This window comes from Ranitomeya variabilis, chromosome 1, assembly GCF_051348905.1.
Source record: "Ranitomeya variabilis isolate aRanVar5 chromosome 1, aRanVar5.hap1, whole genome shotgun sequence".
Taxonomy (NCBI): Eukaryota; Metazoa; Chordata; class Amphibia; order Anura; family Dendrobatidae; genus Ranitomeya; species Ranitomeya variabilis.
In genome coordinates, this window is record NC_135232.1 from 912,399,342 (window position 1) to 912,426,266 (window position 26,925).

Genomic DNA, 26,925 nt, shown 5'->3' on the forward strand with positions numbered 1-26,925 from the left:
GTCGATGACAGTTCTGCGGTGTGCATGTGTTCAAGCTGTGCGCAACGCGTTTTGAATCTGCATAACCACACCCTCCATCCCCGTGAAGGTTCCGTGTGACAAAGCAAGCTCCATTTCCAGCTCCCTGTTCCAAAAATCCATTTAATATATGGTCCCCAAATAGGGGACGTATCAGATATTAAACTAATAAGAACAGACACTACGCTTGATCTTGAGCTATGTGGCCAAGAAGAGATGATCAGAAATGGTTTGCCACTTGGGCCGCACCAAGGCCTACAACCGACACCCACTGTGGAGACGTAGCAAAAGATTGCCGCAGGGAAGACATTTCCAGAAACTCTGGATGATCTGTCGATGACAGTTCTGCGGTGTGCATGTGTTCAAGCTGTGCGCAACGCGTTTTGAATCTGCATAACCACACCCTCCATCCCCGTGAAGGTTCCGTGTGACAAAGCAAGCTCCATTTCCATCTCCCTGTTCCAAAAATCCATTTAATATATGGTCCCCAAATAGGGGATGTATCAGATATTAAACTAATAAGAACAGACACTACGCTTGATCTTGAGCCATTTGGCCGAGAAGAGATGATCAGAAATGGTTTGCCACTTGGGCCGCACCAAGGTCTATAACCGACACCCACTGTGGAGACGTAGCAAAAGATTGCCGCAGGGAAGACATTTCCAGAAACTCTGGATGCTCTATCGATGACAGTTCTGCGGTGTGCATGTGTTCAAGCTGTGCGCAACGCGTTTTGAATCTGCATAACCACACCCTCCATCCCCGTGAAGGTTCCGTGTGACAAAGCAAGCTCCATTTCCAGCTCCCTGTTCCAAAAATCCATTTAATATATGGTCCCCAAATAGGGGATGTATCAGATATTAAACTAATAAGAACAGACACTACGCTTGATCTTGAGCCATTTGGCCGATAAGAGATGATCAGAAATGGTTTGCCACTTGGGCCGCACCAAGGCCTACAACCGACACCCACTGTGGAGACCTAGCAAAAGATTGCCGCAGGGAAGACATTTCCAGAAACTCTGGATGCTCTGTCGATGACAGTTCTGCGGTGTGCATGTGTTCAAGCTGTGCGCAACGCGTTTTGAATCTGCATAACCACACCCTCCATCCCCGTGAAGGTTCCGTGTGACAAAGCAAGCTCCATTTCCAGCTCCCTGTTCCAAAAATCCATTTAATATATGGTCCCCAAATAGGGGACGTATCAGATATTAAACTAATAAGAACAGACACTACACTTGATCTTGAGCCATTTGGCCGAGAAGAGATGATCAGAAATGGTTTGCCACTTGGGCCGCACCAAGGCCTACAACCGACACCCACTGTGGAGACGTAGCAAAAGATTGCCGCAGGGAAGACATTTCCAGAAACTCTGGATGCTCTGTCGATGACAGTTCTGCGGTGTGCATGTGTTCAAGCTGTGCGCAACGCGTTTTGAATCTGCATAACCACACCTTCCATCCCCGTGAAGGTTCCGTGTGACAAAGCAAGCTCCATTTCCAGCTCCCTGTTCCAAAAATCCATTTAATATATGGTCCCCAAATAGGGGACGTATCAGATATTAAACTAATAAGAACAGACACTACGCTTGATCTTGAGCCAATTGGCCGAGAAGAGATGATCAGAAATGGTTTGCCACTTGGGCCGCACCAAGGCCTACAACCGACACCCACTGTGGAGACATAGCAAAAGATTGCCGCATGGAAGACATTTCCAGAAACTCTGGATGCTCTGTCGATGACTGTTCTGTGGTGTGCATGTGTTCAAGCTGTGCGCAACGCGTTTTGAATCTGCATAACCACACCCTCCATCCCCGTGAAGGTTCCGTGTGACAAAGCAAGCTCCATTTCCAGCTCCCTGTTCCAAAAATCCATTTAATATATGGTCCCCAAATAGGGGACGTATCAGATATTAAACTAATAAGAACAGACACTACGCTTGATCTTGAGCCATTTGGCCGAGAAGAGATGATCAGAAATGGTTTGCCACTTGGGCCGCACCAAGGCCTACAACCGACACCCACTGTGGAGACGTAGCAAAAGATTGCCGCAGGGAAGATATTTCCAGAAACTCTGGATGATCTGTCGATGACAGTTCTGCGGTGTGCATGTGTTCAAGCTGTGCGCAACGCGTTTTGAATCTGCATAACCACACCCTCCATCCCCGTGAAGGTTCCGTGTGACAAAGCAAGCTCCATTTCCAGCTCCCTGTTCCAAAAATCCATTTAATATATGGTCCCCAAATAGGGGATGTATCAGATATTAAACTAATAAGAACAGACACTACGCTTGATCTTGAGCCATTTGGCCGAGAAGAGATGATCAGAAATGGTTTTCCACTTGGGCCGCACCAAGGCCTACAACCGACACCCACTGTGGAGATGTAGCAAAAGATTGCCGCAGGGAAGACATTTCCAGAAACTCTGGATGATCTGTCGATGACAGTTCTGCGGTGTGCATGTGTTCAAGCTGTGCGCAACGCGTTTTGAATCTGCATAACCACACCCTCCATCCCCGTGAAGGTTCCGTGTGACAAAGCAAGCTCCATTTCCAGCTCCCTGTTCCAAAAATCCATTTAATATATGGTCCCCAAATAGGGGATGTATCAGATATTAAACTAATCAGAACAGACACTACGCTTGATCTTGAGCCATTTGGCCGAGAAGAGATGATCAGAAATGGTTTGCCACTTGGGCCGCACCAAGGCCTACAACCGACACCCACTGTGGAGATGTAGCAAAAGATTGCCGCAGGGAAGACATTTCCAGAAACTCTGGATGCTCTGTCGATGACAGTTCTGCGGTGTGCATGTGTTCAAGCTGTGCGCAACGCGTTTTGAATCTGCATAACCACACCCTCCATCCCCGTGAAGGTTCCGTGTGACAAAGCAAGCTCCATTTCCAGCTCCCTGTTCCAAAAATCCATTTAATATATGGTCCCCAAATAGGGGACGTATCAGATATTAAACTAATAAGAACAGACACTACGCTTGATCTTGAGCTATGTGGCCAAGAAGAGATGATCAGAAATGGTTTGCCACTTGGGCCGCACCAAGGCCTACAACCGACACCCACTGTGGAGACGTAGCAAAAGATTGCCGCAGGGAAGACATTTCCAGAAACTCTGGATGATCTGTCGATGACAGTTCTGCGGTGTGCATGTGTTCAAGCTGTGCGCAACGCGTTTTGAATCTGCATAACCACACCCTCCATCCCCGTGAAGGTTCCGTGTGACAAAGCAAGCTCCATTTCCATCTCCCTGTTCCAAAAATCCATTTAATATATGGTCCCCAAATAGGGGATGTATCAGATATTAAACTAATAAGAACAGACACTACGCTTGATCTTGAGCCATTTGGCCGAGAAGAGATGATCAGAAATGGTTTGCCACTTGGGCCGCACCAAGGTCTATAACCGACACCCACTGTGGAGACGTAGCAAAAGATTGCCGCAGGGAAGACATTTCCAGAAACTCTGGATGCTCTATCGATGACAGTTCTACGGTGTGCATGTGTTCAAGCTGTGCGCAACGCGTTTTGAATCTGCCTAACCACACCCTCCATCCCCGTGAAGGTTCCGTGTGACAAAGCAAGCTCCATTTCCAGCTCCCTGTTCCAAAAATCCATGTAATATATGGTCCCAAAATAGGGGATGTATCAGATATTAAACTAATAAGAACAGACACTACGCTTGATCTTGAGCCATTTGGCCGAGAAGAGATGATCAGAAATGGTTTGCCACTTGGGCCGCACCAAGGCCTACAACCGACACCCACTGTGGAGACGTAGCAAAAGATTGCCGCAGGGAAGATATTTCCAGAAATTCTGGATGATCTGTCGATGACAGTTCTGCGGTGTGCATGTGTTCAAGCTGTGCGCAACGCGTTTTGAATCTGCATAACCACACCCTCCATCCCCGTGAAGGTTCCGTGTGACAAAGCAAGCTCCATTTCCAGCTCCCTGTTCCAAAAATCCATTTAATATATGGTCCCCAAATAGGGGATGTATCAGATATTAAACTAATAAGAACAGACACTACGCTTGATCTTGAGCCATTTGGCCGAGAAGAGATGATCAGAAATGGTTTGCCACTTGGGCCGCACCAAGGCCTACAACCGACACCCACTGTGGAGATGTAGCAAAAGATTGCCGCAGGGAAGACATTTCCAGAAACTCTGGATGATCTGTCGATGACAGTTCTGCGGTGTGCATGTGTTCAAGCTGTGCGCAACGCGTTTTGAATCTGCATAACCACACCCTCCATCCCCGTGAAGGTTCCGTGTGACAAAGCAAGCTCCATTTCCAGCTCCCTGTTCCAAAAATCCATTTAATATATGGTCCCCAAATAGGGGACGTATCAGATATTAAACTAATAAGAACAGACACTACGCTTGATCTTGAGCCATTTGGCCGATAAGAGATGATCAGAAATGGTTTGCCACTTGGGCCGCACCAAGGCCTACAATCGACACCCACTGTGGAGATGTAGCAAAAGATTGCCGCAGGGAAGACTTTTCCAGAAACTCTGGATGCTCTATCGGTGACAGTTCTGCGGTGTGCATGTGTTCAAGCTGTGCGCAACGCGTTTTGAATCTGCATAACCACACCCTCCATCCCCGTGAAGGTTCCGTGTGACAAAGCAAGCTCCATTTCCAGCTCCCTGTTCCAAAAATCCATTTAATATATGGTCCCCAAATAGGGGACGTATCAGATATTAAACTAATAAGAACAGACACTACGCTTGATCTTGAGCCATTTGGCCGATAAGAGATGATCAGAAATGGTTTGCCACTTGGGCCGCACCAAGGCCTACAATCGACACCCACTGTGGAGATGTAGCAAAAGATTGCCGCAGGGAAGACTTTTCCAGAAACTCTGGATGCTCTATCGGTGACAGTTCTGCGGTGTGCATGTGTTCAAGCTGTGCGCAACGCGTTTTGAATCTGCATAACCACACCCTCCATCCCCGTGAAGGTTCCGTGTGACAAAGCAAGCTCCATTTCCAGCTCCCTGTTCCAAAAATCCATTTAAAATATGGTCCCCAAATAGGGGACGTATCAGATATTAAACTAATAAGAACAGACACTACGCTTGATCTTGAGCCATTTGGCCGAGAAGAGATGATCAGAAATGGTTTGCCACTTGGGCCGCACCAAGGCCTACAACCGACACCCACTGTGGAGAAGTAGCAAAAGATTGCCGCAGGGAAGACATTTCCAGAAACTCTGGATGATCTGTCGATGACAGTTCTGCGGTGTGCATGTGTTCAAGCTGTGCGCAACGCGTTTTGAATCTGCATAACCACACCCTCCATCCCCGTGAAGGTTCCGTGTGACAAAGCAAGCTCCATTTCCAGCTCCCTGTTCCAAAAATCCATTTAATATATGGTCCCCAAATAGGGGACGTATCAGATATTAAACTAATAAGAACAGACACTACGCTTGATCTTGAGCCATTTGGCCGAGAAGAGATGATCAGAAATGGTTTGCCACTTGGGCCGCACCAAGGCCTACAACCGACACCCACTGTGGAGACGTAACAAAAGATTGCCGCATGGAAGACATTTCCAGAAACTCTGGATGCTCTGTCGATGACTGTTCTGTGGTGTGCATGTGTTCAAGCTGTGCGCAACGCGTTTTGAATCTGCATAACCACACCCTCCATCCCCGTGAAGGTTCCGTGTGACAAAGCAAGCTCCATTTCCAGCTCCCTGTTCCAAAAATCCATTTAATATATGGTCCCCAAATAGGGGACGTATCAGATATTAAACTAATAAGAACAGACACTACGCTTGATCTTGAGCCATTTGGCCGATAAGAGATGATCAGAAATGGTTTGCCACTTGGGCCGCACCAAGGCCTACAACCGACACCCACTGTGGAGATGTAGCAAAAGATTGCCGCAGGGAAGACTTTTCCAGAAACTCTGGATGCTCTATCGGTGACAGTTCTGCGGTGTGCATGTGTTCAAGCTGTGCGCGACGCGTTTTGAATCTGCATAACCACACCCTCCATCCCCGTGAAGGTTCCGTGTGACAAAGCAAGCTCCATTTCCAGCTCCCTGTTCCAAAAATCCATTTAATATATGGTCCCCAAATAGGGGACGTATCAGATATTAAACTAATAAGAACAGACACTACGCTTGATCTTGAGCTATGTGGCCAAGAAGAGATGATCAGAAATGGTTTGCCACTTGGGCCGCACCAAGGCCTACAACCGACACCCACTGTGGAGACGTAGCAAAAGATTGCCGCAGGGAAGACATTTCCAGAAACTCTGGATGATCTGTCGATGACAGTTCTGCGGTGTGCATGTGTTCAAGCTGTGCGCAACGCGTTTTGAATCTGCATAACCACACCCTCCATCCCCGTGAAGGTTCCGAGTGACAAAGCAAGCTCCATTTCCATCTCCCTGTTCCAAAAATCCATTTAATATATGGTCCCCAAATAGGGGATGTATCAGATATTAAACTAATAAGAACAGACACTACGCTTGATCTTGAGCCATTTGGCCGAGAAGAGATGATCAGAAATGGTTTGCCACTTGGGCCGCACCAAGGTCTACAACCGACACCCACTGTGGAGACGTAGCAAAAGATTGCCGCAGGGAAGACTTTTCCAGAAACTCTGGATGCTCTATCGGTGACAGTTCTGCGGTGTGCATGTGTTCAAGCTGTGCGCGACGCGTTTTGAATCTGCATAACCACACCCTCCATCCCCGTGAAGGTTCCGTGTGACAAAGCAAGCTCCATTTCCAGCTCCCTGTTCCAAAAATCCATTTAATATATGGTCCCCAAATAGGGGACGTATCAGATATTAAACTAATAAGAACAGACACTACGCTTGATCTTGAGCCATTTGGCCGAGAAGAGATGATCAGAAATGGTTTGCCACTTGGGCCGCACCAAGGCCTACAACCGACACCCACTGTGGAGACGTAACAAAAGATTGCCGCATGGAAGACATTTCCAGAAACTCTGGATGCTCTGTCGATGACTGTTCTGTGGTGTGCATGTGTTCAAGCTGTGCGCAACGCGTTTTGAATCTGCATAACCACACCCTCCATCCCCGTGAAGGTTCCGTGTGACAAAGCAAGCTCCATTTCCAGCTCCCTGTTCCAAAAATCCATTTAATATATGGTCCCCAAATAGGGGACGTATCAGATATTAAACTAATAAGAACAGACACTACGCTTGATCTTGAGCCATTTGGCCGATAAGAGATGATCAGAAATGGTTTGCCACTTGGGCCGCACCAAGGCCTACAACCGACACCCACTGTGGAGATGTAGCAAAAGATTGCCGCAGGGAAGACTTTTCCAGAAACTCTGGATGCTCTATCGGTGACAGTTCTGCGGTGTGCATGTGTTCAAGCTGTGCGCGACGCGTTTTGAATCTGCATAACCACACCCTCCATCCCCGTGAAGGTTCCGTGTGACAAAGCAAGCTCCATTTCCAGCTCCCTGTTCCAAAAATCCATTTAATATATGGTCCCCAAATAGGGGACGTATCAGATATTAAACTAATAAGAACAGACACTACGCTTGATCTTGAGCTATGTGGCCAAGAAGAGATGATCAGAAATGGTTTGCCACTTGGGCCGCACCAAGGCCTACAACCGACACCCACTGTGGAGACGTAGCAAAAGATTGCCGCAGGGAAGACATTTCCAGAAACTCTGGATGATCTGTCGATGACAGTTCTGCGGTGTGCATGTGTTCAAGCTGTGCGCAACGCGTTTTGAATCTGCATAACCACACCCTCCATCCCCGTGAAGGTTCCGAGTGACAAAGCAAGCTCCATTTCCATCTCCCTGTTCCAAAAATCCATTTAATATATGGTCCCCAAATAGGGGATGTATCAGATATTAAACTAATAAGAACAGACACTACGCTTGATCTTGAGCCATTTGGCCGAGAAGAGATGATCAGAAATGGTTTGCCACTTGGGCCGCACCAAGGTCTACAACCGACACCCACTGTGGAGACGTAGCAAAAGATTGCCGCAGGGAAGACTTTTCCAGAAACTCTGGATGCTCTATCGGTGACAGTTCTGCGGTGTGCATGTGTTCAAGCTGTGCGCGACGCGTTTTGAATCTGCATAACCACACCCTCCATCCCCGTGAAGGTTCCGTGTGACAAAGCAAGCTCCATTTCCAGCTCCCTGTTCCAAAAATCCATTTAATATATGGTCCCCAAATAGGGGACGTATCAGATATTAAACTAATAAGAACAGACACTACGCTTGATCTTGAGCTATGTGGCCAAGAAGAGATGATCAGAAATGGTTTGCCACTTGGGCCGCACCAAGGCCTACAACCGACACCCACTGTGGAGACGTAGCAAAAGATTGCCGCAGGGAAGACATTTCCAGAAACTCTGGATGATCTGTCGATGACAGTTCTGCGGTGTGCATGTGTTCAAGCTGTGCGCAACGCGTTTTGAATCTGCATAACCACACCCTCCATCCCCGTGAAGGTTCCGAGTGACAAAGCAAGCTCCATTTCCATCTCCCTGTTCCAAAAATCCATTTAATATATGGTCCCCAAATAGGGGATGTATCAGATATTAAACTAATAAGAACAGACACTACGCTTGATCTTGAGCCATTTGGCCGAGAAGAGATGATCAGAAATGGTTTGCCACTTGGGCCGCACCAAGGTCTACAACCGACACCCACTGTGGAGACGTAGCAAAAGATTGCCGCAGGGAAGACATTTCCAGAAACTCTGGATGATCTGTCGATGACAGTTCTGCGGTGTGCATGTGTTCAAGCTGTGCGCAACGCGTTTTGAATCTGCATAACCACACCCTCCATCCCCGTGAAGGTTCCGTGTGACAAAGCAAGCTCCATTTCCAGCTCCCTGTTCCAAAAATCCATTTAATATATGGTCCCCAAATAGGGGATGTATCAGATATTAAACTAATAAGAACAGACACTACGCTTGATCTTGAGCCATTTGGCCGAGAAGAGATGATCAGAAATGGTTTGCCACTTGGGCCGCACCAAGGCCTACAACCGACACCCACTGTGGAGACGTAGCAAAAGATTGCCGCAGGGAAGATATTTCCAGAAACTCTGGATGATCTGTCGATGACAGTTCTGCGGTGTGCATGTGTTCAAGCTGTGCGCAACGCGTTTTGAATCTGCATAACCACACCCTCCATCCCCGTGAAGGTTCCGTGTGACAAAGCAAGCTCCATTTCCAGCTCCCTGTTCCAAAAATCCATTTAATATATGGTCCCCAAATAGGGGACGTATCAGATATTAAACTAATAATAACAGACACTACGCTTGATCTTGAGCCATTTGGCCGAGAAGAGATGATCAGAAATGGATTGCCACTTGGGCCGCACCAAGGCCTACAACCGACACCCACTGTGAAGACGTAACAAAAGATTGCCGCATGGAAGACATTTCCAGAAACTCTGGATGCTCTATCGGTGACAGTTCTGCGGTGTGCATGTGTTCAAGCTGTGCGCGACGCGTTTTGAATCTGCATAACCACACCCTCCATCCCCGTGAAGGTTCCGTGTGACAAAGCAAGCTCCATTTCCAGCTCCCTGTTCCAAAAATCCATTTAATATATGGTCCCCAAATAGGGGACGTATCAGATATTAAACTAATAAGAACAGACACTACGCTTGATCTTGAGCCATTTGGCCGAGAAGAGATGATCAGAAATGGTTTGCCACTTGGGCCGCACCAAGGCCTACAACCGACACCCACTGTGGAGAAGTAGCAAAAGATTGCCGCAGGGAAGACATTTCCAGAAACTCTGGATGATCTGTCGATGACAGTTCTGCGGTGTGCATGTGTTCAAGCTGTGCGCAACGCGTTTTGAATCTGCATAACCACACCCTCCATCCCCGTGAAGGTTCCGTGTGACAAAGCAAGCTCCATTTCCAGCTCCCTGTTCCAAAAATCCATTTAATATATGGTCCCCAAATAGGGGACGTATCAGATATTAAACTAATAAGAACAGACACTACGCTTGATCTTGAGCCATTTGGCCGAGAAGAGATGATCAGAAATGGTTTGCAACTTGGGCCGCACCAAGGCCTACAACCGACACCCACTGTGGAGACGTAACAAAAGATTGCCGCATGGAAGACATTTCCAGAAACTCTGGATGCTCTGTCGATGACAGTTCTGCGGTGTGCATGAGTTCAAGCTGTGCGCAACGCGTTTTGAATCTGCATAACCACACCCTCCATCCCCGTGAAGGTTCCGTGCGACAAAGCAAGCTCCATTTCCAGCTCCCTGTTCCAAAAATCCATTTAATATATGGTCCCCAAATAGGGGACGTATCAGATATTAAACTAATAAGAACAGACACTACGCTTGATCTTGAGCCAATTGGCCGAGAAGAGATGATCAGAAATGGTTTGCCACTTGGGCCGCACCAAGGCCTACAACCGACACCCACTGTGGAGACATAGCAAAAGATTGCCGCATGGAAGACATTTCCAGAAACTCTGGATGCTCTGTCGATGACTGTTCTGTGGTGTGCATGTGTTCAAGCTGTGCGCAACGCGTTTTGAATCTGCATAACCACACCCTCCATCCCCGTGAAGGTTCCGTGTGACAAAGCAAGCTCCATTTCCAGCTCCCTGTTCCAAAATCCATTTAATATATGGTCCCCAAATAGGGGACGTATCAGATATTAAACTAATAAGAACAGACACTACGCTTGATCTTGAGCCATTTGGCCGAGAAGAGATGATCAGAAATGGTTTGCCACTTGGGCCGCACCAAGGCCTACAACCGACACCCACTGTGGAGATGTAGCAAAAGATTGCCGCAGGGAAGACATTTCCAGAAACTCTGGATGATCTGTCGATGACAGTTCTGCGGTGTGCATGTGTTCAAGCTGTGCGCAACGCGTTTTGAATCTGCATAACCACACCCTCCATCCCCGTGAAGGTTCCGTGTGACAAAGCAAGCTCCATTTCCATCTCCCTGTTCCAAAAATCCATTTAATATATGGTCCCCAAATAGGGGATGTATCAGATATTAAACTAATAAGAACAGACACTACGCTTGATCTTGAGCCATTTGGCCGAGAAGAGATGATCAGAAATGGTTTGCCACTTGGGCCGCACCAAGGTCTACAACCGACACCCACTGTGGAGACGTAGCAAAAGATTGCCGCAGGGAAGACATTTCCAGAAACTCTGGATGATCTGTCGATGACAGTTCTGCGGTGTGCATGTGTTCAAGCTGTGCGCAACGCGTTTTGAATCTGCATAACCACACCCTCCATCCCCGTGAAGGTTCCGTGTGACAAAGCAAGCTCCATTTCCAGCTCCCTGTTCCAAAAATCCATTTAATATATGGTCCCCAAATAGGGGATGTATCAGATATTAAACTAATAAGAACAGACACTACGCTTGATCTTGAGCCATTTGGCCGAGAAGAGATGATCAGAAATGGTTTGCCACTTGGGCCGCACCAAGGCCTACAACCGACACCCACTGTGGAGACGTAGCAAAAGATTGCCGCAGGGAAGATATTTCCAGAAACTCTGGATGATCTGTCGATGACAGTTCTGCGGTGTGCATGTGTTCAAGCTGTGCGCAACGCGTTTTGAATCTGCATAACCACACCCTCCATCCCCGTGAAGGTTCCGTGTGACAAAGCAAGCTCCATTTCCATCTCCCTGTTCCAAAAATCCATTTAATATATGGTCCCCAAATAGGGGACGTATCAGATATTAAACTAATAAGAACAGACACTACGCTTGATCTTGAGCCATTTGGCCGAGAAGAGATGATCAGAAATGGATTGCCACTTGGGCCGCACCAAGGCCTACAACCGACACCCACTGTGGAGACGTAACAAAAGATTGCCGCATGGAAGACATTTCCAGAAACTCTGGATGCTCTATCGGTGACAGTTCTGCGGTGTGCATGTGTTCAAGCTGTGCGCGACGCGTTTTGAATCTGCATAACCACACCCTCCATCCCCGTGAAGGTTCCGTGTGACAAAGCAAGCTCCATTTCCAGCTCCCTGTTCCAAAAATCCATTTAATATATGGTCCCCAAATAGGGGACGTATCAGATATTAAACTAATAAGAACAGACACTACGCTTGATCTTGAGCCATTTGGCCGAGAAGAGATGATCAGAAATGGTTTGCCACTTGGGCCGCACCAAGGCCTACAACCGACACCCACTGTGGAGAAGTAGCAAAAGATTGCCGCAGGGAAGACATTTCCAGAAACTCTGGATGATCTGTCGATGACAGTTCTGCGGTGTGCATGTGTTCAAGCTGTGCGCAACGCGTTTTGAATCTGCATAACCACACCCTCCATCCCCGTGAAGGTTCCGTGTGACAAAGCAAGCTCCATTTCCAGCTCCCTGTTCCAAAAATCCATTTAATATATGGTCCCCAAATAGGGGACGTATCAGATATTAAACTAATAAGAACAGACACTACGCTTGATCTTGAGCCATTTGGCCGAGAAGAGATGATCAGAAATGGTTTGCAACTTGGGCCGCACCAAGGCCTACAACCGACACCCACTGTGGAGACGTAACAAAAGATTGCCGCATGGAAGACATTTCCAGAAACTCTGGATGCTCTGTCGATGACAGTTCTGCGGTGTGCATGAGTTCAAGCTGTGCGCAACGCGTTTTGAATCTGCATAACCACACCCTCCATCCCCGTGAAGGTTCCGTGCGACAAAGCAAGCTCCATTTCCAGCTCCCTGTTCCAAAAATCCATTTAATATATGGTCCCCAAATAGGGGACGTATCAGATATTAAACTAATAAGAACAGACACTACGCTTGATCTTGAGCCAATTGGCCGAGAAGAGATGATCAGAAATGGTTTGCCACTTGGGCCGCACCAAGGCCTACAACCGACACCCACTGTGGAGACATAGCAAAAGATTGCCGCATGGAAGACATTTCCAGAAACTCTGGATGCTCTGTCGATGACTGTTCTGTGGTGTGCATGTGTTCAAGCTGTGCGCAACGCGTTTTGAATCTGCCTAACCACACCCTCCATCCCCGTGAAGGTTCCGTGTGACAAAGCAAGCTCCATTTCCAGCTCCCTGTTCCAAAAATCCATTTAATATATGGTCCCCAAATAGGGGACGTATCAGATATTAAACTAATAAGAACAGACACTACGCTTGATCTTGAGCCATTTGGCCGAGAAGAGATGATCAGAAATGGTTTGCCACTTGGGCCGCACCAAGGCCTACAACCGACACCCACTGTGGAGACGTAGCAAAAGATTGCCGCAGGGAAGATATTTCCAGAAACTCTGGATGATCTGTCGATGACAGTTCTGCGGTGTGCATGTGTTCAAGCTGTGCGCAACGCGTTTTGAATCTGCATAACCACACCCTCCATCCCCGTGAAGGTTCCGTGTGACAAAGCAAGCTCCATTTCCAGCTCCCTGTTCCAAAAATCCATTTAATATATGGTCCCCAAATAGGGGATGTATCAGATATTAAACTAATAAGAACAGACACTACGCTTGATCTTGAGCCATTTGGCCGAGAAGAGATGATCAGAAATGGTTTTCCACTTGGGCCGCACCAAGGCCTACAACCGACACCCACTGTGGAGATGTAGCAAAAGATTGCCGCAGGGAAGACATTTCCAGAAACTCTGGATGATCTGTCGATGACAGTTCTGCGGTGTGCATGTGTTCAAGCTGTGCGCAACGCGTTTTGAATCTGCATAACCACACCCTCCATCCCCGTGAAGGTTCCGTGTGACAAAGCAAGCTCCATTTCCAGCTCCCTGTTCCAAAAATCCATTTAATATATGGTCCCCAAATAGGGGATGTATCAGATATTAAACTAATCAGAACAGACACTACGCTTGATCTTGAGCCATTTGGCCGAGAAGAGATGATCAGAAATGGTTTGCCACTTGGGCCGCACCAAGGCCTACAACCGACACCCACTGTGGAGATGTAGCAAAAGATTGCCGCAGGGAAGACATTTCCAGAAACTCTGGATGCTCTGTCGATGACAGTTCTGCGGTGTGCATGTGTTCAAGCTGTGCGCAACGCGTTTTGAATCTGCATAACCACACCCTCCATCCCCGTGAAGGTTCCGTGTGACAAAGCAAGCTCCATTTCCAGCTCCCTGTTCCAAAAATCCATTTAATATATGGTCCCCAAATAGGGGATGTATCAGATATTAAACTAATAAGAACAGACACTACGCTTGATCTTGAGCCATTTGGCCGAGAAGAGATGATCAGAAATGGTTTGCCACTTGGGCCGCACCAAGGTCTACAACCGACACCCACTGTGGAGACGTAGCAAAAGATTGCCGCAGGGAAGACATTTCCAGAAACTCTGGATGATCTGTCGATGACAGTTCTGCGGTGTGCATGTGTTCAAGCTGTGCGCAACGCGTTTTGAATCTGCATAACCACACCCTCCATCCCCGTGAAGGTTCCGTGTGACAAAGCAAGCTCCATTTCCAGCTCCCTGTTCCAAAAATCCATTTAATATATGGTCCCCAAATAGGGGATGTATCAGATATTAAACTAATAAGAACAGACACTACGCTTGATCTTGAGCCATTTGGCCGAGAAGAGATGATCAGAAATGGTTTGCCACTTGGGCCGCACCAAGGCCTACAACCGACACCCACTGTGGAGACGTAGCAAAAGATTGCCGCAGGGAAGATATTTCCAGAAACTCTGGATGATCTGTCGATGACAGTTCTGCGGTGTGCATGTGTTCAAGCTGTGCGCAACGCGTTTTGAATCTGCATAACCACACCCTCCATCCCCGTGAAGGTTCCGTGTGACAAAGCAAGCTCCATTTCCATCTCCCTGTTCCAAAAATCCATTTAATATATGGTCCCCAAATAGGGGACGTATCAGATATTAAACTAATAAGAACAGACACTACGCTTGATCTTGAGCCATTTGGCCGAGAAGAGATGATCAGAAATGGATTGCCACTTGGGCCGCACCAAGGCCTACAACCGACACCCACTGTGGAGACGTAACAAAAGATTGCCGCATGGAAGACATTTCCAGAAACTCTGGATGCTCTATCGGTGACAGTTCTGCGGTGTGCATGTGTTCAAGCTGTGCGCGACGCGTTTTGAATCTGCATAACCACACCCTCCATCCCCGTGAAGGTTCCGTGTGACAAAGCAAGCTCCATTTCCAGCTCCCTGTTCCAAAAATCCATTTAATATATGGTCCCCAAATAGGGGACGTATCAGATATTAAACTAATAAGAACAGACACTACGCTTGATCTTGAGCCATTTGGCCGAGAAGAGATGATCAGAAATGGTTTGCCACTTGGGCCGCACCAAGGCCTACAACCGACACCCACTGTGGAGAAGTAGCAAAAGATTGCCGCAGGGAAGACATTTCCAGAAACTCTGGATGATCTGTCGATGACAGTTCTGCGGTGTGCATGTGTTCAAGCTGTGCGCAACGCGTTTTGAATCTGCATAACCACACCCTCCATCCCCGTGAAGGTTCCGTGTGACAAAGCAAGCTCCATTTCCAGCTCCCTGTTCCAAAAATCCATTTAATATATGGTCCCCAAATAGGGGACGTATCAGATATTAAACTAATAAGAACAGACACTACGCTTGATCTTGAGCCATTTGGCCGAGAAGAGATGATCAGAAATGGTTTGCAACTTGGGCCGCACCAAGGCCTACAACCGACACCCACTGTGGAGACGTAACAAAAGATTGCCGCATGGAAGACATTTCCAGAAACTCTGGATGCTCTGTCGATGACAGTTCTGCGGTGTGCATGAGTTCAAGCTGTGCGCAACGCGTTTTGAATCTGCATAACCACACCCTCCATCCCCGTGAAGGTTCCGTGCGACAAAGCAAGCTCCATTTCCAGCTCCCTGTTCCAAAAATCCATTTAATATATGGTCCCCAAATAGGGGACGTATCAGATATTAAACTAATAAGAACAGACACTACGCTTGATCTTGAGCCAATTGGCCGAGAAGAGATGATCAGAAATGGTTTGCCACTTGGGCCGCACCAAGGCCTACAACCGACACCCACTGTGGAGACATAGCAAAAGATTGCCGCATGGAAGACATTTCCAGAAACTCTGGATGCTCTGTCGATGACTGTTCTGTGGTGTGCATGTGTTCAAGCTGTGCGCAACGCGTTTTGAATCTGCCTAACCACACCCTCCATCCCCGTGAAGGTTCCGTGTGACAAAGCAAGCTCCATTTCCAGCTCCCTGTTCCAAAAATCCATTTAATATATGGTCCCCAAATAGGGGACGTATCAGATATTAAACTAATAAGAACAGACACTACGCTTGATCTTGAGCCATTTGGCCGAGAAGAGATGATCAGAAATGGTTTGCCACTTGGGCCGCACCAAGGCCTACAACCGACACCCACTGTGGAGACATAGCAAAAGATTGCCGCATGGAAGACATTTCCAGAAACTCTGGATGCTCTGTCGATGACTGTTCTGTGGTGTGCATGTGTTCAAGCTGTGCGCAACGCGTTTTGAATCTGCCTAACCACACCCTCCATCCCCGTGAAGGTTCCGTGTGACAAAGCAAGCTCCATTTCCAGCTCCCTGTTCCAAAAATCCATTTAATATATGGTCCCCAAATAGGGGACGTATCAGATATTAAACTAATAAGAACAGACACTACGCTTGATCTTGAGCCATTTGGCCGAGAAGAGATGATCAGAAATGGTTTGCCACTTGGGCCGCACCAAGGCCTACAACCGACACCCACTGTGGAGACATAGCAAAAGATTGCCGCATGGAAGACATTTCCAGAAACTCTGGATGCTCTGTCGATGACTGTTCTGTGGTGTGCATGTGTTCAAGCTGTGCGCAACGCGTTTTGAATCTGCCTAACCACACCCTCCATCCCCGTGAAGGTTCCGTGTGACAAAGAAGCTCCATTTCCAGCTCCCTGTTCCAAAAATCCATTTAATATATGGTCCCCAAATAGGGGATGTATCAGATATTAAACTAATAAGAACAGACACTACGCTTGATCTTGAGCCATTTGGCCGAGAAGAGATGATCAGAAATGGTTTGCCACTTGGGCCGCACCAAGGTCTACAACCGACACCCACTGTGGAGACGTAGCAAAAGATTGCCGCAGGGAAGACATTTCCAGAAACTCTGGATGATCTGTCGATGACAGTTCTGCGGTGTGCATGTGTTCAAGCTGTGCGCAACGCGTTTTGAATCTGCATAACCACACCCTCCATCCCCGTGAAGGTTCCGTGTGACAAAGCAAGCTCCATTTCCAGCTCCCTGTTCCAAAAATCCATTTAATATATGGTCCCCAAATAGGGGATGTATCAGATATTAAACTAATAAGAACAGACACTACGCTTGATCTTGAGCCATTTGGCCGAGAAGAGATGATCAGAAATGGTTTGCCACTTGGGCCGCACCAAGGCCTACAACCGACACCCACTGTGGAGACGTAGCAAAAGATTGCCGCAGGGAAGATATTTCCAGAAACTCTGGATGATCTGTCGATGACAGTTCTGCGGTGTGCATGTGTTCAAGCTGTGCGCAACGCGTTTTGAATCTGCATAACCACACCCTCCATCCCCGTGAAGGTTCCGTGTGACAAAGCAAGCTCCATTTCCATCTCCCTGTTCCAAAAATCCATTTAATATATGGTCCCCAAATAGGGGACGTATCAGATATTAAACTAATAAGAACAGACACTACGCTTGATCTTGAGCCATTTGGCCGAGAAGAGATGATCAGAAATGGATTGCCACTTGGGCCGCACCAAGGCCTACAACCGACACCCACTGTGGAGACGTAACAAAAGATTGCCGCATGGAAGACATTTCCAGAAACTCTGGATGCTCTATCGGTGACAGTTCTGCGGTGTGCATGTGTTCAAGCTGTGCGCGACGCGTTTTGAATCTGCATAACCACACCCTCCATCCCCGTGAAGGTTCCGTGTGACAAAGCAAGCTCCATTTCCAGCTCCCTGTTCCAAAAATCCATTTAATATATGGTCCCCAAATAGGGGACGTATCAGATATTAAACTAATAAGAACAGACACTACGCTTGATCTTGAGCCATTTGGCCGAGAAGAGATGATCAGAAATGGTTTGCCACTTGGGCCGCACCAAGGCCTACAACCGACACCCACTGTGGAGAAGTAGCAAAAGATTGCCGCAGGGAAGACATTTCCAGAAACTCTGGATGATCTGTCGATGACAGTTCTGCGGTGTGCATGTGTTCAAGCTGTGCGCAACGCGTTTTGAATCTGCATAACCACACCCTCCATCCCCGTGAAGGTTCCGTGTGACAAAGCAAGCTCCATTTCCAGCTCCCTGTTCCAAAAATCCATTTAATATATGGTCCCCAAATAGGGGACGTATCAGATATTAAACTAATAAGAACAGACACTACGCTTGATCTTGAGCCATTTGGCCGAGAAGAGATGATCAGAAATGGTTTGCAACTTGGGCCGCACCAAGGCCTACAACCGACACCCACTGTGGAGACGTAACAAAAGATTGCCGCATGGAAGACATTTCCAGAAACTCTGGATGCTCTGTCGATGACAGTTCTGCGGTGTGCATGAGTTCAAGCTGTGCGCAACGCGTTTTGAATCTGCATAACCACACCCTCCATCCCCGTGAAGGTTCCGTGCGACAAAGCAAGCTCCATTTCCAGCTCCCTGTTCCAAAAATCCATTTAATATATGGTCCCCAAATAGGGGACGTATCAGATATTAAACTAATAAGAACAGACACTACGCTTGATCTTGAGCCAATTGGCCGAGAAGAGATGATCAGAAATGGTTTGCCACTTGGGCCGCACCAAGGCCTACAACCGACACCCACTGTGGAGACATAGCAAAAGATTGCCGCATGGAAGACATTTCCAGAAACTCTGGATGCTCTGTCGATGACTGTTCTGTGGTGTGCATGTGTTCAAGCTGTGCGCAACGCGTTTTGAATCTGCCTAACCACACCCTCCATCCCCGTGAAGGTTCCGTGTGACAAAGCAAGCTCCATTTCCAGCTCCCTGTTCCAAAAATCCATTTAATATATGGTCCCCAAATAGGGGACGTATCAGATATTAAACTAATAAGAACAGACACTACGCTTGATCTTGAGCCATTTGGCCGAGAAGAGATGATCAGAAATGGTTTGCCACTTGGGCCGCACCAAGGCCTACAACCGACACCCACTGTGGAGACGTAGCAAAAGATTGCCGCAGGGAAGATATTTCCAGAAACTCTGGATGATCTGTCGATGACAGTTCTGCGGTGTGCATGTGTTCAAGCTGTGCGCAACGCGTTTTGAATCTGCATAACCACACCCTCCATCCCCGTGAAGGTTCCGTGTGACAAAGCAAGCTCCATTTCCAGCTCCCTGTTCCAAAAATCCATTTAATATATGGTCCCCAAATAGGGGATGTATCAGATATTAAACTAATAAGAACAGACACTACGCTTGATCTTGAGCCATTTGGCCGAGAAGAGATGATCAGAAATGGTTTTCCACTTGGGCCGCACCAAGGCCTACAACCGACACCCACTGTGGAGATGTAGCAAAAGATTGCCGCAGGGAAGACATTTCCAGAAACTCTGGATGATCTGTCGATGACAGTTCTGCGGTGTGCATGTGTTCAAGCTGTGCGCAACGCGTTTTGAATCTGCATAACCACACCCTCCATCCCCGTGAAGGTTCCGTGTGACAAAGCAAGCTCCATTTCCAGCTCCCTGTTCCAAAAATCCATTTAATATATGGTCCCCAAATAGGGGATGTATCAGATATTAAACTAATCAGAACAGACACTACGCTTGATCTTGAGCCATTTGGCCGAGAAGAGATGATCAGAAATGGTTTGCCACTTGGGCCGCACCAAGGCCTACAACCGACACCCACTGTGGAGATGTAGCAAAAGATTGCCGCAGGGAAGACATTTCCAGAAACTCTGGATGCTCTGTCGATGACAGTTCTGCGGTGTGCATGTGTTCAAGCTGTGCGCAACGCGTTTTGAATCTGCATAACCACACCCTCCATCCCCGTGAAGGTTCCGTGTGACAAAGCAAGCTCCATTTCCAGCTCCCTGTTCCAAAAATCCATTTAATATATGGTCCCCAAATAGGGGACGTATCAGATATTAAACTAATAAGAACAGACACTACGCTTGATCTTGAGCTATGTGGCCAAGAAGAGATGATCAGAAATGGTTTGCCACTTGGGCCGCACCAAGGCCTACAACCGACACCCACTGTGGAGACGTAGCAAAAGATTGCCGCAGGGAAGACATTTCCAGAAACTCTGGATGATCTGTCGATGACAGTTCTGCGGTGTGCATGTGTTCAAGCTGTGCGCAACGCGTTTTGAATCTGCATAACCACACCCTCCATCCCCGTGAAGGTTCCGTGTGACAAAGCAAGCTCCATTTCCATCTCCCTGTTCCAAAAATCCATTTAATATATGGTCCCCAAATAGGGGATGTATCAGATATTAAACTAATAAGAACAGACACTACGCTTGATCTTGAGCCATTTGGCCGAGAAGAGATGATCAGAAATGGTTTGCCACTTGGGCCGCACCAAGGTCTATAACCGACACCCACTGTGGAGACGTAGCAAAAGATTGCCGCAGGGAAGACATTTCCAGAAACTCTGGATGCTCTATCGATGACAGTTCTGCGGTGTGCATGTGTTCAAGCTGTGCGCAACGCGTTTTGAATCTGCATAACCACACCCTCCATCCCCGTGAAGGTTCCGTGTGACAAAGCAAGCTCCATTTCCAGCTCCCTGTTCCAAAAATCCATTTAATATATGGTCCCCAAATAGGGGATGTATCAGATATTAAACTAATAAGAACAGACACTACGCTTGATCTTGAGCCATTTGGCCGAGAAGAGATGATCAGAAATGGTTTGCCACTTGGGCCGCACCAAGGCCTACAACCGACACCCACTGTGGAGACGTAGCAAAAGATTGCCGCAGGGAAGATATTTCCAGAAATTCTGGATGATCTGTCGATGACAGTTCTGCAGTGTGCATGTGTTCAAGCTGTGCGCAACGCGTTTTGAATCTGCATAACCACACCCTCCATCCCCGTGAAGGTTCCGTGTGACAAAGCAAGCTCCATTTCCAGCTCCCTGTTCCAAAAATCCATTTAATATATGGTCCCCAAATAGGGATGTATCAGATATTAAACTAATAAGAACAGACACTACGCTTGATCTTGAGCCATTTGGCCGAGAAGAGATGATCAGAAATGGTTTGCCACTTGGGCCGCACCAAGGCCTACAATCGACACCCACTGTGGAGATGTAGCAAAAGATTGCCGCAGGGAAGACTTTTCCAGAAACTCTGGATGCTCTATCGGTGACAGTTCTGCGGTGTGCATGTGTTCAAGCTGTGCGCAACGCGTTTTGAATCTGCATAACCACACCCTCCATCCCCGTGAAGGTTCCGTGTGACAAAGCAAGCTCCATTTCCAGCTCCCTGTTCCAAAAATCCATTTAAAATATGGTCCCCAAATAGGGGACGTATCAGATATTAAACTAATAAGAACAGACACTACGCTTGATCTTGAGCCATTTGGCCGAGAAGAGATGATCAGAAATGGTTTGCCACTTGGGCCGCACCAAGGCCTACAACCGACACCCACTGTGGAGACATAGCAAAAGATTGCCGCATGGAAGACATTTCCAGAAACTCTGGATGCTCTGTCGATGACTGTTCTGTGGTGTGCATGTGTTCAAGCTGTGCGCAACGCGTTTTGAATCTGCATAACCACACCCTCCATCCCCGTGAAGGTTCCGTGTGACAAAGCAAGCTCCATTTCCAGCTCCCTGTTCCAAAAATCCATTTAATATATGGTCCCCAAATAGGGGACGTATCAGATATTAAACTAATAAGAACAGACACTACGCTTGATCTTGAGCCATTTGGCCGATAAGAGATGATCAGAAATGGTTTGCCACTTGGGCCGCACCAAGGCCTACAACCGACACCCACTGTGGAGATGTAGCAAAAGATTGCCGCAGGGAAGACTTTTCCAGAAACTCTGGATGCTCTATCGATGACAGTTCTGCGGTGTGCATGTGTTCAAGCTGTGCGCAACGCGTTTTGAATCTGCATAACCACACCCTCCATCCCCGTGAAGGTTCCGTGTGACAAAGCAAGCTCCATTTCCAGCTCCCTGTTCCAAAAATCCATTTAATATATGGTCCCCAAATAGGGGACGTATCAGATATTAAACTAATAAGAACAGACACTACGCTTGATCTTGAGCCATTTGGCCGAGAAGAGATTATCAGAAATGGTTTGCCACTTGGGCCGCACCAAGGCCTACAACCGACACCCACTGTGGAGACGTAGCAAAAGATTGCCACAGGGAAGACATTTCCAGAAACTCTGGATGCTCTGTTGATGACAGTTCTGCGGTGTGCATGTGTTCAAGCTGTGCGCAACGCGTTTTGAATCTGCCTAACCACACCCTCCATCCCCGTGAAGGTTCCGTGTGACAAAGCAAGCTCCATTTCCAGCCTCCTGTTCCAAAAATCCATTTAATATATGGTCCCCAAATAGGGGACGTATCAGATATTAAACTAATAAGAACAGACACTACGCTTGATCTTGAGCCATTTGGCCGAGAAAAGATGATCAGAAATGGTTTGCCACTTGGGCCGCACCAAGGCCTACAACTGACACCCACTGTGGAGACGTAGCAAAAGATTGCCGCATGGAATACATTTCTAGAAACTCTGGATGCTCTGTCGATGACAGTTCTGCGGTGTGCATGAGTTAAAGCTGTGCGCAACGCGTTTTGAATCTGCATAATCACACCCTCCATCCCCGTGAAGGTTCCGTGCGACAAAGCAAGCTCCATTTCCAGCTCCCTGTTCCAAAAATCCATTTAATATATGGTCCCCAAATAGGGGACGTATCAGATATTAAACTAATAAGAACAGACACTATGCTTGATCTTGAGCCATTTGGCCGAGAAGAGATGATCAGAAATGGTTTGCCACTTGGGCCGCACCAAGGCCTACAACCGACACCCACTGTGGAGACGTAGCAAAAGATTGCCGCATGGAAGACATTTCCAGAAATTCTAGATGCTCTGTCGATGACAGTTCTGCGGTGTGCATGTGTTCAAGCTGTGCGCAACGCGTTTTGAATCTGCATAACCACACCCTCCATCCCCGTGAAGGTTCCGTGTGACAAAGCAAGCTCCATTTCCAGCTCCCTGTTCCAAAAATCCATTTAATATATGGTCCCCAAATAGGGGACATATCAGATATTAAACTAATAAGAACAGACACTACACTTGATCTTGAGCCATTTGGCCGAGAAGAGATGATCAGAAATGGTTTGCCACTTGGGCCGCACCAAGGCCTACAACCGACACCCACTGTGGAGACGTAGCAAAAGATTGCCGCAGGGAAGACATTTCCAGAAACTCTGGATGCTCTGTCGATGACAGTTCTGCGGTGTGCATGTGTTCAAGCTGTGCACAACGCGTTTTGAATCTGCATAACCACACCTTCCATCCCCGTGAAGGTTCCGTGTGACAAAGCAAGCTCCATTTCCAGCTCCCTGTTCCAAAAATCCATTGAATATATGGTCCCCAAATAGGGGACGTATCAGATATTAAACTAATAAGAACAGACACTACGCTTGATCTTGAGCCAATTGGCCGAGAAGAGATGATCAGAAATGGTTTGCCACTTGGGCCGCACCAAGGCCTACAACCGACACCCACTGTGGAGACATAGCAAAAGATTGCCGCATGGAAGACATTTCCAGAAACTCTGGATGCTCTGTCGATGACTGTTCTGTGGTGTGCATGTGTTCAAGCTGTGCGCAACGCGTTTTGAATCTGCATAACCACACCCTCCATCCCCGTGAAGGTTCCGTGTGACAAAGCAAGCTCCATTTCCAGCTCCCTGTTCCAAAAATCCATTTAATATATGGTCCCCAAATAGGGGACGTATCAGATATTAAACTAATAAGAACAGACACTACGCTTGATCTTGAGCCATTTGGCCGAGAAGAGATGATCAGAAATGGTTTGCCACTTGGGCCGCACCAAGGCCTACAACCGACACCCACTGTGGAGACGTAGCAAAAGATTGCCGCAGGGAAGATATTTCCAGAAACTCTGGATGATCTGTCGATGACAGTTCTGCGGTGTGCATGTGTTCAAGCTGTGCGCAACGCGTTTTGAATCTGCATAACCACACCCTCCATCCCCGTGAAGGTTCCGTGTGACAAAGCAAGCTCCATTTCCAGCTCCCTGTTCCAAAAATCCATTTAATATATGGTCCCCAAATAGGGGATGTATCAGATATTAAACGAATAAGAACAGACACTACGCTTGATCTTGAGCCATTTGGCCGAGAAGAGATGATCAGAAATGGTTTTCCACTTGGGCCGCACCAAGGCCTACAACCGACACCCACTGTGGAGATGTAGCAAAAGATTGCCGCAGGGAAGACATTTCCAGAAACTCTGGATGATCTGTCGATGACAGTTCTGCGGTGTGCATGTGTTCAAGCTGTGCGCAACGCGTTTTGAATCTGCATAACCACACCCTCCATCCCCGTGAAGGTTCCGTGTGACAAAGCAAGCTCCATTTCCAGCTCCCTGTTCCAAAAATCCATTTAATATATGGTCCCCAAATAGGGGATGTATCAGATATTAAACTAATCAGAACAGACACTACGCTTGATCTTGAGCCATTTGGCCGAGAAGAGATGATCAGAAATGGTTTGCCACTTGGGCCGCACCAAGGCCTACAACCGACACCCACTGTGGAGATGTAGCAAAAGATTGCCGCAGGGAAGACATTTCCAGAAACTCTGGATGCTCTGTCGATGACAGTTCTGCGGTGTGCATGTGTTCAAGCTGTGCGCAACGCGTTTTGAATCTGCATAACCACACCCTCCATCCCCGTGAAGGTTCCGTGTGACAAAGCAAGCTCCATTTCCAGCTCCCTGTTCCAAAAATCCATTTAATATATGGTCCCCAAATAGGGGACGTATCAGATATTAAACTAATAAGAACAGACACTACGCTTGATCTTGAGCTATGTGGCCAAGAAGAGATGATCAGAAATGGTTTGCCACTTGGGCCGCACCAAGGCCTACAACCGACACCCACTGTGGAGACGTAGCAAAAGATTGCCGCAGGGAAGACATTTCCAGAAACTCTGGATGATCTGTCGATGACAGTTCTGCGGTGTGCATGTGTTCAAGCTGTGCGCAACGCGTTTTGAATCTGCATAACCACACCCTCCATCCCCGTGAAGGTTCCGTGTGACAAAGCAAGCTCTATTTCCATCTCCCTGTTCCAAAAATCCATTTAATATATGGTCCCCAAATAGGGGATGTATCAGATATTAAACTAATAAGAACAGACACTATGCTTGATCTTGAGCCATTTGGCCGAGAAGAGATGATCAGAAATGGTTTGCCACTTGGGCCGCACCAAGGCCTACAACCGACACCCACTGTGGAGACGTAGCAAAAGATTGCCGCATGGAAGACATTTCCAGAAATTCTAGATGCTCTGTCGATGACAGTTCTGCGGTGTGCATGTGTTCAAGCTGTGCGCAACGCGTTTTGAATCTGCATAACCACACCCTCCATCCCCGTGAAGGTTCCGTGTGACAAAGCAAGCTCCATTTCCAGCTCCCTGTTCCAAAAATCCATTTAATATATGGTCCCCAAATAGGGGACATATCAGATATTAAACTAATAAGAACAGACACTACACTTGATCTTGAGCCATTTGGCCGAGAAGAGATGATCAGAAATGGTTTGCCACTTGGGCCGCACCAAGGCCTACAACCGACACCCACTGTGGAGACGTAGCAAAAGATTGCCGCAGGGAAGACATTTCCAGAAACTCTGGATGCTCTGTCGATGACAGTTCTGCGGTGTGCATGTGTTCAAGCTGTGCACAACGCGTTTTGAATCTGCATAACCACACCTTCCATCCCCGTGAAGGTTCCGTGTGACAAAGCAAGCTCCATTTCCAGCTCCCTGTTCCAAAAATCCATTGAATATATGGTCCCCAAATAGGGGACGTATCAGATATTAAACTAATAAGAACAGACACTACGCTTGATCTTGAGCCAATTGGCCGAGAAGAGATGATCAGAAATGGTTTGCCACTTGGGCCGCACCAAGGCCTACAACCGACACCCACTGTGGAGACATAGCAAAAGATTGCCGCATGGAAGACATTTCCAGAAACTCTGGATGCTCTGTCGATGACTGTTCTGTGGTGTGCATGTGTTCAAGCTGTGCGCAACGCGTTTTGAATCTGCATAACCACACCCTCCATCCCCGTGAAGGTTCCGTGTGACAAAGCAAGCTCCATTTCCAGCTCCCTGTTCCAAAAATCCATTTAATATATGGTCCCCAAATAGGGGACGTATCAGATATTAAACTAATAAGAACAGACACTACGCTTGATCTTGAGCCATTTGGCCGAGAAGAGATGATCAGAAATGGTTTGCCACTTGGGCCGCACCAAGGCCTACAACCGACACCCACTGTGGAGACGTAGCAAAAGATTGCCGCAGGGAAGATATTTCCAGAAACTCTGGATGATCTGTCGATGACAGTTCTGCGGTGTGCATGTGTTCAAGCTGTGCGCAACGCGTTTTGAATCTGCATAACCACACCCTCCATCCCCGTGAAGGTTCCGTGTGACAAAGCAAGCTCCATTTCCAGCTCCCTGTTCCAAAAATCCATTTAATATATGGTCCCCAAATAGGGGATGTATCAGATATTAAACTAATAAGAACAGACACTACGCTTGATCTTGAGCCATTTGGCCGAGAAGAGATGATCAGAAATGGTTTTCCACTTGGGCCGCACCAAGGCCTACAACCGACACCCACTGTGGAGATGTAGCAAAAGATTGCCGCAGGGAAGACAT

At 47.5% G+C, this 26,925-nt stretch overlaps 77 pseudogenes; all 77 read right to left on the reverse strand.

Annotated features, from left to right (window-relative positions):
- Positions 1-62: 62 nt before the first annotated feature.
- Positions 63-236, reverse strand: LOC143796840 (U2 spliceosomal RNA; annotated as a pseudogene).
- Positions 237-412: 176 nt separating this feature from the next.
- On the reverse strand, positions 413-586 carry LOC143796135 (U2 spliceosomal RNA; annotated as a pseudogene).
- A 176-nt stretch (positions 587-762) lies between these two features.
- Positions 763-936, reverse strand: LOC143797295 (U2 spliceosomal RNA; annotated as a pseudogene).
- A 176-nt stretch (positions 937-1,112) lies between these two features.
- LOC143794161 (U2 spliceosomal RNA) lies at positions 1,113-1,286 on the reverse strand (annotated as a pseudogene).
- Positions 1,287-1,484: 198 nt separating this feature from the next.
- On the reverse strand, positions 1,485-1,636 carry LOC143794317 (U2 spliceosomal RNA; annotated as a pseudogene).
- A 176-nt stretch (positions 1,637-1,812) lies between these two features.
- LOC143795357 (U2 spliceosomal RNA) lies at positions 1,813-1,986 on the reverse strand (annotated as a pseudogene).
- A 176-nt stretch (positions 1,987-2,162) lies between these two features.
- On the reverse strand, positions 2,163-2,336 carry LOC143796402 (U2 spliceosomal RNA; annotated as a pseudogene).
- A 176-nt stretch (positions 2,337-2,512) lies between these two features.
- On the reverse strand, positions 2,513-2,686 carry LOC143797240 (U2 spliceosomal RNA; annotated as a pseudogene).
- A 176-nt stretch (positions 2,687-2,862) lies between these two features.
- On the reverse strand, positions 2,863-3,036 carry LOC143796842 (U2 spliceosomal RNA; annotated as a pseudogene).
- Positions 3,037-3,212: 176 nt separating this feature from the next.
- On the reverse strand, positions 3,213-3,386 carry LOC143796136 (U2 spliceosomal RNA; annotated as a pseudogene).
- Positions 3,387-3,562: 176 nt separating this feature from the next.
- LOC143797217 (U2 spliceosomal RNA) lies at positions 3,563-3,736 on the reverse strand (annotated as a pseudogene).
- A 176-nt stretch (positions 3,737-3,912) lies between these two features.
- LOC143796403 (U2 spliceosomal RNA) lies at positions 3,913-4,086 on the reverse strand (annotated as a pseudogene).
- Positions 4,087-4,262: 176 nt separating this feature from the next.
- LOC143797105 (U2 spliceosomal RNA) lies at positions 4,263-4,436 on the reverse strand (annotated as a pseudogene).
- Positions 4,437-4,612: 176 nt separating this feature from the next.
- LOC143797106 (U2 spliceosomal RNA) lies at positions 4,613-4,786 on the reverse strand (annotated as a pseudogene).
- Positions 4,787-4,962: 176 nt separating this feature from the next.
- LOC143795652 (U2 spliceosomal RNA) lies at positions 4,963-5,136 on the reverse strand (annotated as a pseudogene).
- A 176-nt stretch (positions 5,137-5,312) lies between these two features.
- Positions 5,313-5,486, reverse strand: LOC143795358 (U2 spliceosomal RNA; annotated as a pseudogene).
- Positions 5,487-5,662: 176 nt separating this feature from the next.
- On the reverse strand, positions 5,663-5,836 carry LOC143797107 (U2 spliceosomal RNA; annotated as a pseudogene).
- A 176-nt stretch (positions 5,837-6,012) lies between these two features.
- LOC143796843 (U2 spliceosomal RNA) lies at positions 6,013-6,186 on the reverse strand (annotated as a pseudogene).
- Positions 6,187-6,362: 176 nt separating this feature from the next.
- LOC143794509 (U2 spliceosomal RNA) lies at positions 6,363-6,536 on the reverse strand (annotated as a pseudogene).
- Positions 6,537-6,712: 176 nt separating this feature from the next.
- On the reverse strand, positions 6,713-6,886 carry LOC143795359 (U2 spliceosomal RNA; annotated as a pseudogene).
- A 176-nt stretch (positions 6,887-7,062) lies between these two features.
- LOC143797108 (U2 spliceosomal RNA) lies at positions 7,063-7,236 on the reverse strand (annotated as a pseudogene).
- A 176-nt stretch (positions 7,237-7,412) lies between these two features.
- On the reverse strand, positions 7,413-7,586 carry LOC143796844 (U2 spliceosomal RNA; annotated as a pseudogene).
- Positions 7,587-7,762: 176 nt separating this feature from the next.
- LOC143794510 (U2 spliceosomal RNA) lies at positions 7,763-7,936 on the reverse strand (annotated as a pseudogene).
- A 176-nt stretch (positions 7,937-8,112) lies between these two features.
- Positions 8,113-8,286, reverse strand: LOC143796846 (U2 spliceosomal RNA; annotated as a pseudogene).
- A 176-nt stretch (positions 8,287-8,462) lies between these two features.
- On the reverse strand, positions 8,463-8,636 carry LOC143794511 (U2 spliceosomal RNA; annotated as a pseudogene).
- Positions 8,637-8,812: 176 nt separating this feature from the next.
- On the reverse strand, positions 8,813-8,986 carry LOC143796404 (U2 spliceosomal RNA; annotated as a pseudogene).
- Positions 8,987-9,162: 176 nt separating this feature from the next.
- On the reverse strand, positions 9,163-9,336 carry LOC143796733 (U2 spliceosomal RNA; annotated as a pseudogene).
- Positions 9,337-9,512: 176 nt separating this feature from the next.
- On the reverse strand, positions 9,513-9,686 carry LOC143795361 (U2 spliceosomal RNA; annotated as a pseudogene).
- A 176-nt stretch (positions 9,687-9,862) lies between these two features.
- On the reverse strand, positions 9,863-10,036 carry LOC143795362 (U2 spliceosomal RNA; annotated as a pseudogene).
- Positions 10,037-10,212: 176 nt separating this feature from the next.
- Positions 10,213-10,386, reverse strand: LOC143794063 (U2 spliceosomal RNA; annotated as a pseudogene).
- A 198-nt stretch (positions 10,387-10,584) lies between these two features.
- Positions 10,585-10,735, reverse strand: LOC143796805 (U2 spliceosomal RNA; annotated as a pseudogene).
- A 176-nt stretch (positions 10,736-10,911) lies between these two features.
- LOC143796137 (U2 spliceosomal RNA) lies at positions 10,912-11,085 on the reverse strand (annotated as a pseudogene).
- Positions 11,086-11,261: 176 nt separating this feature from the next.
- LOC143796406 (U2 spliceosomal RNA) lies at positions 11,262-11,435 on the reverse strand (annotated as a pseudogene).
- A 176-nt stretch (positions 11,436-11,611) lies between these two features.
- LOC143794574 (U2 spliceosomal RNA) lies at positions 11,612-11,785 on the reverse strand (annotated as a pseudogene).
- A 176-nt stretch (positions 11,786-11,961) lies between these two features.
- Positions 11,962-12,135, reverse strand: LOC143795363 (U2 spliceosomal RNA; annotated as a pseudogene).
- A 176-nt stretch (positions 12,136-12,311) lies between these two features.
- Positions 12,312-12,485, reverse strand: LOC143795364 (U2 spliceosomal RNA; annotated as a pseudogene).
- Positions 12,486-12,661: 176 nt separating this feature from the next.
- LOC143794064 (U2 spliceosomal RNA) lies at positions 12,662-12,835 on the reverse strand (annotated as a pseudogene).
- A 176-nt stretch (positions 12,836-13,011) lies between these two features.
- LOC143795529 (U2 spliceosomal RNA) lies at positions 13,012-13,185 on the reverse strand (annotated as a pseudogene).
- A 176-nt stretch (positions 13,186-13,361) lies between these two features.
- On the reverse strand, positions 13,362-13,535 carry LOC143796407 (U2 spliceosomal RNA; annotated as a pseudogene).
- Positions 13,536-13,711: 176 nt separating this feature from the next.
- LOC143797241 (U2 spliceosomal RNA) lies at positions 13,712-13,885 on the reverse strand (annotated as a pseudogene).
- Positions 13,886-14,061: 176 nt separating this feature from the next.
- LOC143796408 (U2 spliceosomal RNA) lies at positions 14,062-14,235 on the reverse strand (annotated as a pseudogene).
- Positions 14,236-14,411: 176 nt separating this feature from the next.
- LOC143796409 (U2 spliceosomal RNA) lies at positions 14,412-14,585 on the reverse strand (annotated as a pseudogene).
- A 176-nt stretch (positions 14,586-14,761) lies between these two features.
- LOC143794575 (U2 spliceosomal RNA) lies at positions 14,762-14,935 on the reverse strand (annotated as a pseudogene).
- Positions 14,936-15,111: 176 nt separating this feature from the next.
- On the reverse strand, positions 15,112-15,285 carry LOC143795365 (U2 spliceosomal RNA; annotated as a pseudogene).
- Positions 15,286-15,461: 176 nt separating this feature from the next.
- On the reverse strand, positions 15,462-15,635 carry LOC143795366 (U2 spliceosomal RNA; annotated as a pseudogene).
- Positions 15,636-15,811: 176 nt separating this feature from the next.
- On the reverse strand, positions 15,812-15,985 carry LOC143794065 (U2 spliceosomal RNA; annotated as a pseudogene).
- Positions 15,986-16,161: 176 nt separating this feature from the next.
- Positions 16,162-16,335, reverse strand: LOC143795530 (U2 spliceosomal RNA; annotated as a pseudogene).
- Positions 16,336-16,511: 176 nt separating this feature from the next.
- LOC143795531 (U2 spliceosomal RNA) lies at positions 16,512-16,685 on the reverse strand (annotated as a pseudogene).
- A 198-nt stretch (positions 16,686-16,883) lies between these two features.
- LOC143797201 (U2 spliceosomal RNA) lies at positions 16,884-17,034 on the reverse strand (annotated as a pseudogene).
- Positions 17,035-17,210: 176 nt separating this feature from the next.
- Positions 17,211-17,384, reverse strand: LOC143796410 (U2 spliceosomal RNA; annotated as a pseudogene).
- A 176-nt stretch (positions 17,385-17,560) lies between these two features.
- Positions 17,561-17,734, reverse strand: LOC143794577 (U2 spliceosomal RNA; annotated as a pseudogene).
- A 176-nt stretch (positions 17,735-17,910) lies between these two features.
- On the reverse strand, positions 17,911-18,084 carry LOC143795368 (U2 spliceosomal RNA; annotated as a pseudogene).
- A 176-nt stretch (positions 18,085-18,260) lies between these two features.
- LOC143795369 (U2 spliceosomal RNA) lies at positions 18,261-18,434 on the reverse strand (annotated as a pseudogene).
- A 176-nt stretch (positions 18,435-18,610) lies between these two features.
- LOC143794066 (U2 spliceosomal RNA) lies at positions 18,611-18,784 on the reverse strand (annotated as a pseudogene).
- A 176-nt stretch (positions 18,785-18,960) lies between these two features.
- LOC143795533 (U2 spliceosomal RNA) lies at positions 18,961-19,134 on the reverse strand (annotated as a pseudogene).
- A 176-nt stretch (positions 19,135-19,310) lies between these two features.
- LOC143796411 (U2 spliceosomal RNA) lies at positions 19,311-19,484 on the reverse strand (annotated as a pseudogene).
- Positions 19,485-19,660: 176 nt separating this feature from the next.
- LOC143797242 (U2 spliceosomal RNA) lies at positions 19,661-19,834 on the reverse strand (annotated as a pseudogene).
- A 176-nt stretch (positions 19,835-20,010) lies between these two features.
- LOC143796847 (U2 spliceosomal RNA) lies at positions 20,011-20,184 on the reverse strand (annotated as a pseudogene).
- Positions 20,185-20,360: 176 nt separating this feature from the next.
- LOC143796138 (U2 spliceosomal RNA) lies at positions 20,361-20,534 on the reverse strand (annotated as a pseudogene).
- Positions 20,535-20,710: 176 nt separating this feature from the next.
- On the reverse strand, positions 20,711-20,884 carry LOC143796412 (U2 spliceosomal RNA; annotated as a pseudogene).
- A 176-nt stretch (positions 20,885-21,060) lies between these two features.
- Positions 21,061-21,233, reverse strand: LOC143797143 (U2 spliceosomal RNA; annotated as a pseudogene).
- A 176-nt stretch (positions 21,234-21,409) lies between these two features.
- Positions 21,410-21,583, reverse strand: LOC143795653 (U2 spliceosomal RNA; annotated as a pseudogene).
- Positions 21,584-21,759: 176 nt separating this feature from the next.
- On the reverse strand, positions 21,760-21,933 carry LOC143797110 (U2 spliceosomal RNA; annotated as a pseudogene).
- A 176-nt stretch (positions 21,934-22,109) lies between these two features.
- On the reverse strand, positions 22,110-22,283 carry LOC143795370 (U2 spliceosomal RNA; annotated as a pseudogene).
- Positions 22,284-22,481: 198 nt separating this feature from the next.
- Positions 22,482-22,633, reverse strand: LOC143795698 (U2 spliceosomal RNA; annotated as a pseudogene).
- A 176-nt stretch (positions 22,634-22,809) lies between these two features.
- On the reverse strand, positions 22,810-22,983 carry LOC143795921 (U2 spliceosomal RNA; annotated as a pseudogene).
- Positions 22,984-23,159: 176 nt separating this feature from the next.
- On the reverse strand, positions 23,160-23,333 carry LOC143794048 (U2 spliceosomal RNA; annotated as a pseudogene).
- A 198-nt stretch (positions 23,334-23,531) lies between these two features.
- On the reverse strand, positions 23,532-23,683 carry LOC143796019 (U2 spliceosomal RNA; annotated as a pseudogene).
- A 176-nt stretch (positions 23,684-23,859) lies between these two features.
- LOC143795371 (U2 spliceosomal RNA) lies at positions 23,860-24,033 on the reverse strand (annotated as a pseudogene).
- A 176-nt stretch (positions 24,034-24,209) lies between these two features.
- Positions 24,210-24,383, reverse strand: LOC143797280 (U2 spliceosomal RNA; annotated as a pseudogene).
- Positions 24,384-24,559: 176 nt separating this feature from the next.
- LOC143797244 (U2 spliceosomal RNA) lies at positions 24,560-24,733 on the reverse strand (annotated as a pseudogene).
- A 176-nt stretch (positions 24,734-24,909) lies between these two features.
- On the reverse strand, positions 24,910-25,083 carry LOC143796848 (U2 spliceosomal RNA; annotated as a pseudogene).
- Positions 25,084-25,259: 176 nt separating this feature from the next.
- LOC143796572 (U2 spliceosomal RNA) lies at positions 25,260-25,433 on the reverse strand (annotated as a pseudogene).
- Positions 25,434-25,609: 176 nt separating this feature from the next.
- On the reverse strand, positions 25,610-25,783 carry LOC143794049 (U2 spliceosomal RNA; annotated as a pseudogene).
- A 198-nt stretch (positions 25,784-25,981) lies between these two features.
- Positions 25,982-26,133, reverse strand: LOC143796020 (U2 spliceosomal RNA; annotated as a pseudogene).
- A 176-nt stretch (positions 26,134-26,309) lies between these two features.
- LOC143795372 (U2 spliceosomal RNA) lies at positions 26,310-26,483 on the reverse strand (annotated as a pseudogene).
- Positions 26,484-26,659: 176 nt separating this feature from the next.
- On the reverse strand, positions 26,660-26,833 carry LOC143796413 (U2 spliceosomal RNA; annotated as a pseudogene).
- Between the last annotated feature and the right edge of the window lie 92 nt (positions 26,834-26,925).